This window comes from Desmodus rotundus, chromosome 2 (assembly GCF_022682495.2).
Source record: "Desmodus rotundus isolate HL8 chromosome 2, HLdesRot8A.1, whole genome shotgun sequence".
Lineage (NCBI taxonomy): Eukaryota > Metazoa > Chordata > Mammalia > Chiroptera > Phyllostomidae > Desmodus > Desmodus rotundus.
Window position 1 is genome coordinate 125,232,914 of NC_071388.1, and position 12,033 is coordinate 125,244,946.

Consider the following 12,033-nt stretch of genomic DNA (forward strand, 5'->3'; position numbering starts at 1 on the left):
CTGCTGGGGCCAGGGGACTTCTAGAAAATACTTCTGATTAAATAAGAGGGAACACACACTTCCACATCCTTGGGTCTTGTATTTGAATATGGATATAGGATATATGTGGTGCTGAGGCAGCAATTTTGTGACAATGAGGCAAAAAAAATCTATCATACTTAGGCTGATGTCAGAGGATAAAAAGAACTTAAAATTGAAGAGCCCAGAAATAAACCTAAGCAAGCACAAGAACAAAACTGGTCCCTTACCTTACATCTTATACTAAAATTAACTCAAAATAGATTGAAGATCTAAATATAAGAACAAAAAGCATATAACTCTTAGAAGAAAACAAAGGGATAAAAACTTCATGATATTGGTTTTGGCTGTGATAAAAAAAACACAGGCAACAAAAAAAAATAGGTAAATTGCTCTCCATCAAAGTTAAAAACTTTTATGAATCAAAGGACACTCTTAACAAAGTAAAAGGGTAAACCACAGAATGGGAGAAAATATTTGCAAATCATATATCTTATAAGGGGTTAATATCCAGAGTATACAAAGACTTCTTATAATTCAACAGTGAGGGAGGAAAACCTTATTCAAAAATGCAAAGTATTTGGAGAACAGACATGCCTACAAAGAACACACACAAAAAAAATAACAAGTGTTGGTGAAGATATGAAGACACTGGAATACTTGTGCAATGCTGGTGAGAATGTAAGATGGTGCAACCACTATGGAAAACAGCATGTTGTCCTTCAGAAAATTTGAACCTAGAATTACTGTATGATCCAACAATTCCAGTTCTGGGTTATAGCCAAAAGAACTGAAAGCAAAGACTCAAATCGGTATTTGTACCTTAATGTTCATAGCAGCATTATTCCAGCAATAGCCAAAAGGTGGAAACAACCCAAGGGTCCATCAATGGATGACTGGATAAACAAAATGTGGTATATACATGCAATGGAATATTATTCACTCTTAAAAAGGAACAAATTTCTAATATGAGCTACAACATGAGTAAACCTAGAATATACTATGCTAAGAGAAATAAGCCAGACACCAATACTCTATGATTCCACTTACATGAAGTACCTAGAATAATTAAATTGACAGAGACAGAAAGTAAAATAGTGGTTACTAGGGAGTTGAGGGAGCGGGAAATTGAGAGTTATTGTTTAAAGGACACGGAATTCAGTTGGAGATGATAAAAAGACCCTGGAGATGGATAGTGGTGATAGTTGTACAACAATGTGAATGCTCTTAATACATTAAACTGTACATTAAATGTTAAAATGGTAAACATTGTTGTGTATATTTCACCACATTTTTTTTTAAATCCAGTTGCAAAAAAGCAAACCCTGGAACCACTTACCTATAACTTCCTGTTAAGTGAGATAATTAAATACATACCGTTTTATGTAAAAAAAAAAAATCAGAGAGGAGGAAGCAGGTTGGAAGGACAGCTTAGATCCCCATGTAGTCATTTGTTTTGATTTTGCTTTTGCAAAGCAACTGCATGTATTGTACAATAGAGAAGCTATTCAAAACAAAGCAAAAGAGAAATGTCTTTTTAAAATAGGTTTTTGTCAGTATTAAGCAATCAATAAGTGTTTATGGGTTCCTATACTGAATGGAGGAAGCAGGTAACCCCAGAGTCCCAGGCAGGATCTGGCCCTGGCTCTGGCCTCAGGAAGATACCTGTTTTCACCCCCAAGAGGTCAGTTCTCAGGAAGCACAGTAAGTAGGTCAAGGTACCAAAAACTAGAGATAGGTACTAATAAGGAAACTGAGGGGAAAGATCAAAGCAAGGAGACATGAATAGGACACAAGGATGATGGAGAAAAACAATAGTGTTCCTGAAAAGCAAGCAAGGATGAAAAAGAGGTGGAGAGGGGCAGGGGTACAGAGCAGGTCAAGCTGAGTTCAGGATAAAGTTCACAAATCTTGGCCCATGGTCTTTCTGTTTTGTTTTTGCCTGAGTTGGTTCCTCTCCCTGTGTTGAGATAGGACCTTCCAGTGGCCTGATGGTGCCACACGTTCACAGTCTTAGGGGACACAGAGAATGGACCTACAGGGTAAAAGCTAGCTACACAGGGCAGCACATGCACAGGACCAGGAGAGGAACACAGATGGTGACTTACAGGTACCCAGAAGGGAGGAGCGTTGAACAGGGAGTCCAGGGGAGGCTTTGTGACTGAGACTTGGGCAGGGTTGGGAGATGGGAGCAGTGGGCACACTGAAGCTCTGCTTCTACCTAACTTCAGCCAAGCTCAGAATGCCTTGGTCCTCTGACATCCCTCTCACAGAGTGGTCCAAACCCTCTCCGTCCAATAAGGTGGCTACTAGCCACACGTGCTATTGAAACAGAAATTGAAACTAATTAAAATTAAGTAAAATTTAAAATCCAGTTCCACATAATTGCTACAGATGACAAAGAAAGTGGACATTTCCAAAATCATAGAAAGTTCTATTGGACAGAGCTTGGAAAAAAAATAGTAGTCAGTGACAATCCAGCAATATCAATTTAGACTCAGAGTATATGGAAACTTTGGGTTGGGAATATATAAAGGTAATTTTAATCTAAAAAATCTTAAAGTAGGAGGAGACCCCGCGCAGTGCTGCTAACACCCCGGTGGAGACGCTGAGGTCATCATCAGATTTGAAATATTTAAAGTGGATAGAGAACTGTTTCAGCAATGCAGACTATACGTGCGTTGTTGTGGGTGATGGTGCCGTTGGTAAAACACGTCTCCTGATATCCTACACGACAAACAAATTTCCATCTGAGTGTGTACCACCCATCTTTGACAACTATGCAGTCACAGTTATGACTGGTGGAGAGCCATGTACCCTTGGACTTTTTGATACTGCAGGGCAAGAGGATTAGGACAGATGATGACCGCCGAGTTATCCACAAACAGATGTATTTCTAGTCTGTTTTTCAGTGGTCTCTCCATCCTCATTTGAAAATATGAAAGAAAAGTGGGTGCCTGAGATAATTCACCATTGCCCAAAGACTCCTTTCTTGCTTGTTGGGACCCAAATTGATCTCAGAGATGACCCCCCAACTACTGAGAAACTTGCCAACAAACAGAAGCCTATCACTCCAGAGACTGCTGACAAGCTGGCCCGTGACATAAAGGCTGTCAAGTATGTGGAGTGTTCTGCGCTCACACAGAAAGGCCCAAAGAATGTACCTGATGAAGCAATATTGGCTGCCCTGGAGCCTCCAGAACCAAAGAAAACCGCAGGTATGTGCTGCTATGAGCATCTCTCCAGAGCCCTTTCTGCACAGCTGGTGTCAGCATCATACTAAAAGCAATGTTGAAATCAAACTACAGATTAAAAATTAAAATTTGTTTTTGCAATAATGACAAATGCCCTGCACCTACCCATATACACTTGTGTGAAACAAGGCCCATAGGTATGGTCCCTTTCCCCCTCTCAGTGCTAGTTAATTTTGAGTAATTGTGTATTGTCAGAAAAGTGATCAGTACTAGTTTTTTCTTTTGCTATTTTGAAAAAACAATTTTTTTGTTAGTTTGTTTAAAAGCAGGGCATGCTTGTGATAACTCTCTAACAGACTAATTCGGGTTGTTGAAGCTACTCCCAGGTTCCACTCTGAAGAGTGATCTGGGACATCTAGTTTTATTTATTTTCTTTCTTTTTTTTGGGGGGGGGGGGAAGTGTGGAGGGTTGTTTTTATTTAGTCATTTTTTAAAACAATTAATTAACCATTGGACAGCCCTTTAGGGGAGGAGGATGGAGTGATTCCACATCCCACTTCCTAGATCTAGTTTAGAAAACATGCCCCCACCTGGTGCTCTTAGGAAGGAGTAGAGTAAAAGCCTCATTTAACAGCATACCCATTTTTGAAAGTTGCCTTTTCTCTCCACCCTTGAGTAGGTTCAGTATTTGATGAAACTCATAAGAGTGGGTGGAACCTATCTTCCCTCTCCTCTTTTCTAGGATGCACTATATATGTGACTGACGTTCAAGGAAATTTGTTAGCCATTTGCTGATTTTTTTTTTTGCTGATTTTTTTGACATTAGTTTCTAACTTCTTTCATTGATAAGAAAAGTATTGCACTTTTTAAAAAAAAATACCAAATGGGTTGAGTACATAATTTTAAAAAAACATTATTTCCTTGTCAGTCATTGTCTTATATGCTTAGCATAGATTTGCAGCTTCATAGTGTATGATATGGTGTTCTAGAACACAGCTGAAGACCTGGTGTATGAGGGGTGGTGCTAGAAGACAGATGTCTGTGGAATGATTCACATCCTCTTTCAAGTTATGAGGATGGAGAACTGCATCATTAAGGAGCTAGGGGTGGGAGAACAATTTAACAACATGGGGACCAGTCAGGGGACTCCCCTTATTTCTATTTTGCATAAGGAACCCTAGAGCAGACAGTTGAGGCTCTCTAGTTTAGTAAAAATCATGGAGAGAGTCTCACGAAGACTCTCCATAAGTATTAATAAGGATTTTATCAGCTTATTTTGGTTGCAGTTTCCAATTTTTTAAAATATTCAGGTAATCTTCTCCACCTTCCCCAAATCCTAATTCTTGTAGATTCATTAGTATTGAACTGATGCTTTCTCATGTGTCAATTCTTTATATATACATTCTTTTTAGATGTATTAAACAAAAATACCCTTCAAAATAAATTATATAAATAAAAAAATCTTAAAGTAAATAATTTACATTACTGAATATGTAGCCAAAAAGGTTGTCCCAAGAAATTTCAGATTCAGAACTCAGGTATTAGCAAATTCAGGTGGTACCTAAAGTTCCTTCAAAAAATAAAATAAATTTCATTGATTTTCCTTGATTTTATCTTACTAATGTGTATGATAAATATGGGGGGAAACCACTATCTGAATGGTTTACAGAAATCACAAAAGTAGCATCCCACTCACCAGGGAAATTTTGAAATATTACTCTTTTCTTTGTCTCTGCCCACACAGTCACTTTGTATAGAGAACACAACTGTTCATTTGTAAATGATTCGTGGTGTTTGGGTGACCTCTGAGGTGGTCTGCAGACATCATCCTAAATGTTTGGATAGAGCTCTGTGTGGGTTCATGCTTAAAGCAGGCAGGGTATCTGGTTGTTCCAAGTACAGACCTAGAATGTACCTGTCATGTTTTGCATTCATAAATCAGCCAAAAAAGTTACAAAGCTTCCACCTTCGAGTCAACAAAACACGTAAAAGAGAATGTCAAATGGTCACAGGACTGCTCCAAAAGCCACCTGCAGCTTGTCAGCGGCATCAGAAACCCACTCTTCAAAGGACAGCACCGTGGATCTCAGATCAAAGAAGAAAAAGCAGAGGAAAAAAACCAGACAAATCTTTCACTCTATTGTCTGATGACTTCCTTTAAAAAAAATCAGTAATAATTTACCCAATGACATGGTGGCAATATATTATGTTTTCAGTCTCTTTATAGGACTCTCCGTTGGTCTCTCAATCACTAGATCGCTGACTAGTGCGCATTTCTTCCATAAATGAAAAGATTTATCTTTTTTAATATGATTCTCTCCCCTTGTCATGAAGATGCAGATCAGTGATTGATTCTGAACTCCGGGGTCTGGGTGGCTGGTTCTGTTTTTGATGTAGTTGCCAGCAAAAAAGACTAAAAAAAAAAAAATGGAGACATTCATTTGAACTTTGCCACAGGATGGGGGTTATTATTTCTAGCTAACACGTTAATTGTATACCATGCGCCTGGCGCTACACTGAGCTATACGCATATGTGTTATTTGAGTCTTGTAACAACTCCATGAAGAGATGCTACTATTATCTGCATCAGGGGAAGGAGGAACCTGAGGCACAGAAGGGTGAGGTGCCCAAACTCATACAAGTGGCACAGCTAAGACCCAAACCAGGTAGGATGCCATGCCATGCCTGGGCTCAAACTGTACTGATCTCACGGAAGCTAAGGGATATTGTTCCTATAGAAGAGGAAGGGAAGAGAATAAAAGGAACGTAAACCACATTGGGTGCACCCAAGGAGGAGTTGAGGGTATGCCAGAGAATAGAGACCAGCACTCTTTACATGTCAGTAGGGCTGGTGCTCACAATAGCTTTCCAAGGTTTCCCATGATTATACAATTTATCACGGAGTTCACCTCTTGATTAACTTTTTTTCTGTTACTTGATGACAGTGAGAAATCAAAGAGATTTTAAATTGTTTTGAAGGAAATAGGACGGCAGAGAAAGAAAAATGTTGCACTCTCTGCTGGGATTGTGTGACAGGGGGGTGGGCCCACAGGGGAAATGAGGCATGGACCCCTCAGAAAGGCCAGAAGGACCAGCTGTGTGGACTCTTGCTTACCCAGGATACAGCTCTGGGCAGAGTGGTTTGCAATAGTGCCAGTGTTTGATACATCAAATTAACTTGGGTTGATTGGTTAATTTCCTTACCTAACTTGTTGATACCCGAAATGCCACTATTAAGGCTTTCCATTTAGTTTAAGATTATTTTCTATTACAATGAAAACGTGGGGAAGGAGGCAAGATGGCAGAGGAGTAAATGGAAGTAAATGTACCACCTCCCAAAACCAATCTGGACTTAACAACTAAATTATGGAGAAATCACTCAGAACAAACAACTGAACGATATAGCAAGAGAGAAGCCTTATAACCTGGGACAGACGGAGAGAGGAATATCCTTCAGAATGACGTGGCGACTCTTGATTCCTTACTGAGCTGGATGTCCTTTGCCAAAAAATGTTGCCCTAGTCTTCCTTTGGTCTCCCCAGTCTCCTAAGTTTATTGACAGATTGTAAAACATGTGTTAACAAATTAAACATGAATTTAACAAAGTTAAATTGGTTCTCTTGAATAAGATGGCCCTGGTTTTAGTTTGGGCCTTATGATTTAACATTCCATAAAAATATAGTATATAATAATTAGCAACTATCTGTTTTGTGGATTCTGGGTAAAAATGGAAGTCATTGAAAAAAGTCTTGCCCTGGCTCATTCAAAAAACACAATCACGTGACACAGTTCTCATCTAGAAGAACATTAATGCTAATTTCTCAGAATCTGTACACCAGGCAGCCCAGATGCTGTTGGATCACCAAATAGACTAGAGAAAATGTACCAGGGAGCACTAGACGTGGGAGCGCTCTGAAACTTGGTCAGTCATCCTCATACCGATGGTCGGGTGGGTCGTGTGAAAGCTCAGGCCAGGGCCTTCTGAGCTGCCGCCTGAGGAAATGAAGCTGTCAGGGTGGGCTTCAGACGGAATCAATTTTCTTTACAAAAGAGCATTTAACACTGTTTATTCATTATAAAACACATTAAGAACAATAATCAAAATTATCTTTCTGTAACCAGGTTACAAAAAGTTATTGAGCCAGCCCCACATACCCTGGCCTTCTGCCCATACTTCTGTGAAATGGTTTGAACAACTATTTTCTATCACTTGGAGGAAAGACAAGGGGAGGCTGACTGGTGCTGGGGGCCTGGAGTGAAGAGGAGAGTCAGGGGAGGTTGCCGGCCCTCTTTAGGCTCCATTCTACCAGCTCTGGGCAACATGGAAGTCTCTGGGACCCCTAGCAGCAGGGCTCCAAGGGGGCCCTGGGCCCTGGCACCACCGCCCTCCCTCCTCGGCCCTGGGTGAGTCTTGGGCTCTCCGTGAGGTCTCATGACCTTGCCTCCTTTTCATTTCCCTCAGGGAATTGCAGGATGTCCTTCTGGGTGGGGAGAAATAAAGCTTCCAAGTCCAATCACATGTTCGTGGGAATGTTGACTCCAGCTGCACCTCTTACAGGTCTTGTTTAAACAACTTCTATTGTTGGCAGAAGGGCCTGGTGTATCAGAGCTCATAAAACGTTGACCCTAAATAGCACTTGGGAAGAAAAGTTGGCTACAACATGGTTCCCACTTCCCCACTTGGAGGTCGGATGCATCTCTTGAGAGGGCAAGTTTGCAAGATGGAGAGTGATGGGACTAGAAACCATGAACCCTCCCCAAAGCTTCTTCCCCAGGTTTCTCCATTGCCCTGCAGCTCTGGGACTTGAGCTAAGCCTCTTAGAACCCAGTCTTTCCTTTGCCCTGGGCAGGGGGCTGAGGAGCTCTAGGGCACAAATCTCCTGTCCCATAACCCCAAGGGGCTGGGTCATGGGTTTCTTGTATAGACATGGCACAGCTCTGTCCTTGGTGTGTCCTGTCTGAGATGCTAGTGTCTGGGATAGGCTCAAGTCATGGACAGAAGGCAGGGGCCTCAAGGGTGGGGCTATTTGGAGCCCCAGATGATTCCCAGAGGAGTTTCCAAATGCAAAAGTGTGGGTGTGGTCTGGGGCAGTGTTCATAGAATCTGTCCAACTCTGTGGTCCTGAAAGGACGGTGTGGGTCCTTCAGGCTGCCTGGTTCCCTCCCCCAGGCTGCAGGAGTCTGGACCTCATACTGCTGGCTCCATAGGCATTCCTAGCAGTGTCTCCTAGTCACTGAGCAGGAGACCGAAGGGCTTCTCGACCCCAAAGCACAAGTGTCTGTGGGTCTCTGGAAATAACACAGGCCCAAATGTGCCCATTTACCCCATCAAGAATGGGGAGGGACCAGGTATGCAGAGCAGTGTGTGGTCTCACATGGACCAAGGTGACCCATATCTGATCTGGAGGACTGCTGTATGTGTTGAGAGAGACAACAGACAGGAGGGACTTGAGGGTCAGGTACAGGAGTAGGAGAATTGGTCATTCTTCTGGAAGCAGGATCAGGCCATGACTCTTCCCCTGACTGGACAGCACATGGGCTGCGGCTGGTAGGAAGCCCCAGAGCCAGCCAGTCCTCCCACCCTCCAGGCCTGCCATGCTGGGCCTGGGGACACTGGAGCCTCCGGCAGCAGGTTCTTACTCGTCTGTTGGACTGTGCGTGGATCAGGAACCCCACAGAGGCTCCACTTGGGGTGGTACCAACACCCCCCCACCAGCAGATGCACAGAGAAAGGAAGGGGGCTAACCTCTCTGGAAGGGTCTTGTAGAGGAAGTCCTCAAACTCGGCCTGATTCCCCACCTGCTCTTGGCATTAGAAAGCAGAACCCGAGGTTGGGATCCTGGCAGGCTGCATTCACCTGATGATCTTTTGCAAACTGGAGGCCACGGGCAGGAGGGGTCCAGCTCCCCTGTCCTGCAAATGCTGTGCTTCCTGGTGAGGTGGCGCCAGTTGCAGGGTGTGTCTTCAGCACAGGACTTCACTGGGCCCGAAGGCGGTGATGAAAACTGAGGAGGTTACTGGGGCCAAAAGAAAGCATCGTTCTGGACCCTGAGTACCGCAGGCTATGGTCAGGACAGCCAGCCGAGGTGGGGCCCCTTTGATGGGCAGGCAGCCTGTGTGGTCTCTGAGTGTCCAGGGGTCTCCCTCCCCACACTAAGTCAGCACTCCCAAGACTCACCTTCCTAGGGACACGGGGGAAATAGGCCAATTTTTGGCCGTCCACTCTCAAGCTGCTTGGGTCAGCTGGGCCGACAGAAGAGTTGGAATCTGGGTTCCACATTGTCTGGCCAGTCAGGGCTCTCCTTGCTCGTGTCAGAGATGGGAAGTGGGAGTAGCCCTGGCTGTCCTGGGACCTGCAGAGAAGGGAGGGAAGGATAGTGTTGGGGGAGGGTCCCCCGAGGTCTCAGTGGGGCCTCTGCAGATGGCCTTCACCTCCAGGTGCAATATTTTCCCACGCCAATAGAGGCCTATGGCTGTCCCCAGGGAGGTTGCAGGAACAAGGCCCTGACCCAGCAATGCTGAGGGCCGGTTCAACCGCAGAGCTCAGCAACTGCCCTCTGAGTGCCCAGGACAACAGTGAACAGGGAGCTTTGTCCCAGCGAGGTCCCCGACCTCCCCCAGCCTCCAGGCCCCAATACCTTATAGCAGGGCTTCACCTCTCTTCCCACTGCCCCCCCACCCCCAACCCAGACAGTCCTTGTTCTGCCACAGGGACCCTAGTCACTCTCTCCCAGGAAGGCTGGTTTGGGGAGTATAATATACCAGGCACAGGGCACCATCGCTCCTCCACGAATGTCCAGGAGGGGGATCCACTCGGTGAAGGGTCTAGACACCCACACGCCTGAGAACTCACTGTGGAGATGGTGGAAGACGGAGGGCTTCCTGGATTTCTGGGGTTCCACCAGGATTACCTGTGGCTGCTTCCCACTGGATTCTGCTCCCTGCACACAGTGGGTATCTGACACCTGAATCTTTGAGCGGTCCCTTGTGGCAGGAACTCCTGACCCCTGGGACAGTTTGCAGGATGGTCCAAGGGAGGGGAGATGGTGGCGGGAAGTGGTGACTCGTCAGGAGGTGGGGAAAGGCCGGTGAACCCTATGCCCAGGGGGCCAGAGGCCAGAAAAGGGCTAGGAGAGGGATTCGGAAGGAGAAGACACTGACTAGCTGTGTAGGAGACCACGTGCTCATGGGGGAGGGAAGGAGAGAAATGGGAGTTGACAGGGTAGGAGGTGCCAGGAATGCCAGAGGACCTGCAGAGGCTGCTGGCCTTGAGGGCTGGCAGGAGAGGAACGGCCCTGCTGATGACAGAGGGAAACTTGGTTTGGCAAGGTTGGGGGGCAGGGGGAGGGACAGGCCAAAGCCCAGAAGGGGGAGCCTGTGGAGGGCAGGGGGAGAGGGCAATAAGTGAGAGGGAAGAGGTAGAGGAAAGAGGAGTGGGAGAGCGTGTTCTGGGAACAGGAGTAAAAGGGACATGTTTCTTCTTCATCGCTACCAATGCAGAGAACAAGAGTCTGATCCAAGCGTGGGGTTCTAGAATCTTATTTGTCTGCCTCTATTGCCTCAGGGTGTGTCTTTGTGACGTTGGGAGCAGAGAATTCTAGAGAGAGTGACCTGGAGGGTCTGCCTGCAGCACAACTATGTGCAGTGTAGGGATCAGCAAACCGAGGTCTTGATGGAGACTGTGGAAGGCAGTGCCTGGTCCAGAGCCAGAGCACGTCCTCTCTACAGCCTGAGTCACCTGGGCTGGGGTTACAACCTAGCCTACGGCCTGCTTGCAGCCTGGGAGGCTCCCTGAGAGCCGGGCTGGGTGGTGCTCTGGAGTGGCCCCTCCTTCCTGAGCACATCCACCCTCTCCCAGTAGCCCCTCCATGGGAGGGTCAAGGGGCTCAGCTGGTCCCTGAGCTTGGGTCCCTGGAAGATGTCTGGGCTCAGGAATCTCCTGGAATGAACAGGGGCAGCCTTCTGGAGTGTTGCTCCAGAACCAAGAGCCCGGAGAGCTGAGTCCTCCTAGGGCTGTGTGCTAGGACACAGTGAGCTGGGCACAGCCCCCACACCTGCCCCTGTCCTCCCTGGTGCCCTGTCCTGGCCCAGGAGAAGGACCGGTGACCACAGTCAGGAAGGAAACCCCTCTGTGCGGTCACTCATCACTCACGCAGTAACATCCCCTGCTCGCTAGATCTCGAGAAGGACCTCAAGGAGACTTCCCAGGACAATGGTGGAAGTTTCCTAGCACTGGACCCCAAACTCAGGAAACCTGACACGGAAAGGAGCAAACCCACACCCTCCCACATGTGACTGAATGAATTTTCCTAGGACTCCATGAGCCTGACAGCTGGGGCTAAGGGACCTGGGGGTCTGGAGTCTTTGTGGACTCACCAGGTGCTGTTCTATCCCCAAGCAAATGCCCCAGAAAGCCTGTACCCCATCAAGCCACCAATGGCAGCTATCTTGTCACAGCTCCTCCCTCACATCTGTTTCTTCTGATGCCACTGCCTACACTGGCCCCAGTGCTCCATCCCAGCCCCTCTCGGAGCCCTGGGACCCCATCCGTTACTCCACCAGCTCTTTGCTGTCCTGTCCTCCCCAGTCCATGTGCCCTTATTTTAATGACTCCCTTGAAGACACCCCTAGACACTGGCAGGTCATTGAGAAGGGGCCTGTGCCGGCCTCTCACAGCCCCGCAGTGAGGGAGCCATGGAAAGGGGATGACAGAGCCCCAGGCACTACACGGCAATGAGAAAGCCAGAAGGGCCGGACTGCTCCCTTGCCCAGGTGGAGGGTGGGGCCGTGTACTGAGCTCCCCAGAAATCCCAGTGGCCCA

The 12,033-nt window shown here is 46.4% G+C and overlaps 1 pseudogene; it reads left to right on the forward strand.

Annotated features, from left to right (window-relative positions):
• The first annotated feature begins 1,598 nt into the window (after positions 1–1,598).
• On the forward strand, positions 1,599–11,507 carry LOC112313061 (cell division control protein 42 homolog pseudogene; annotated as a pseudogene).
• Positions 11,508–12,033: the final 526 nt, after the last annotated feature.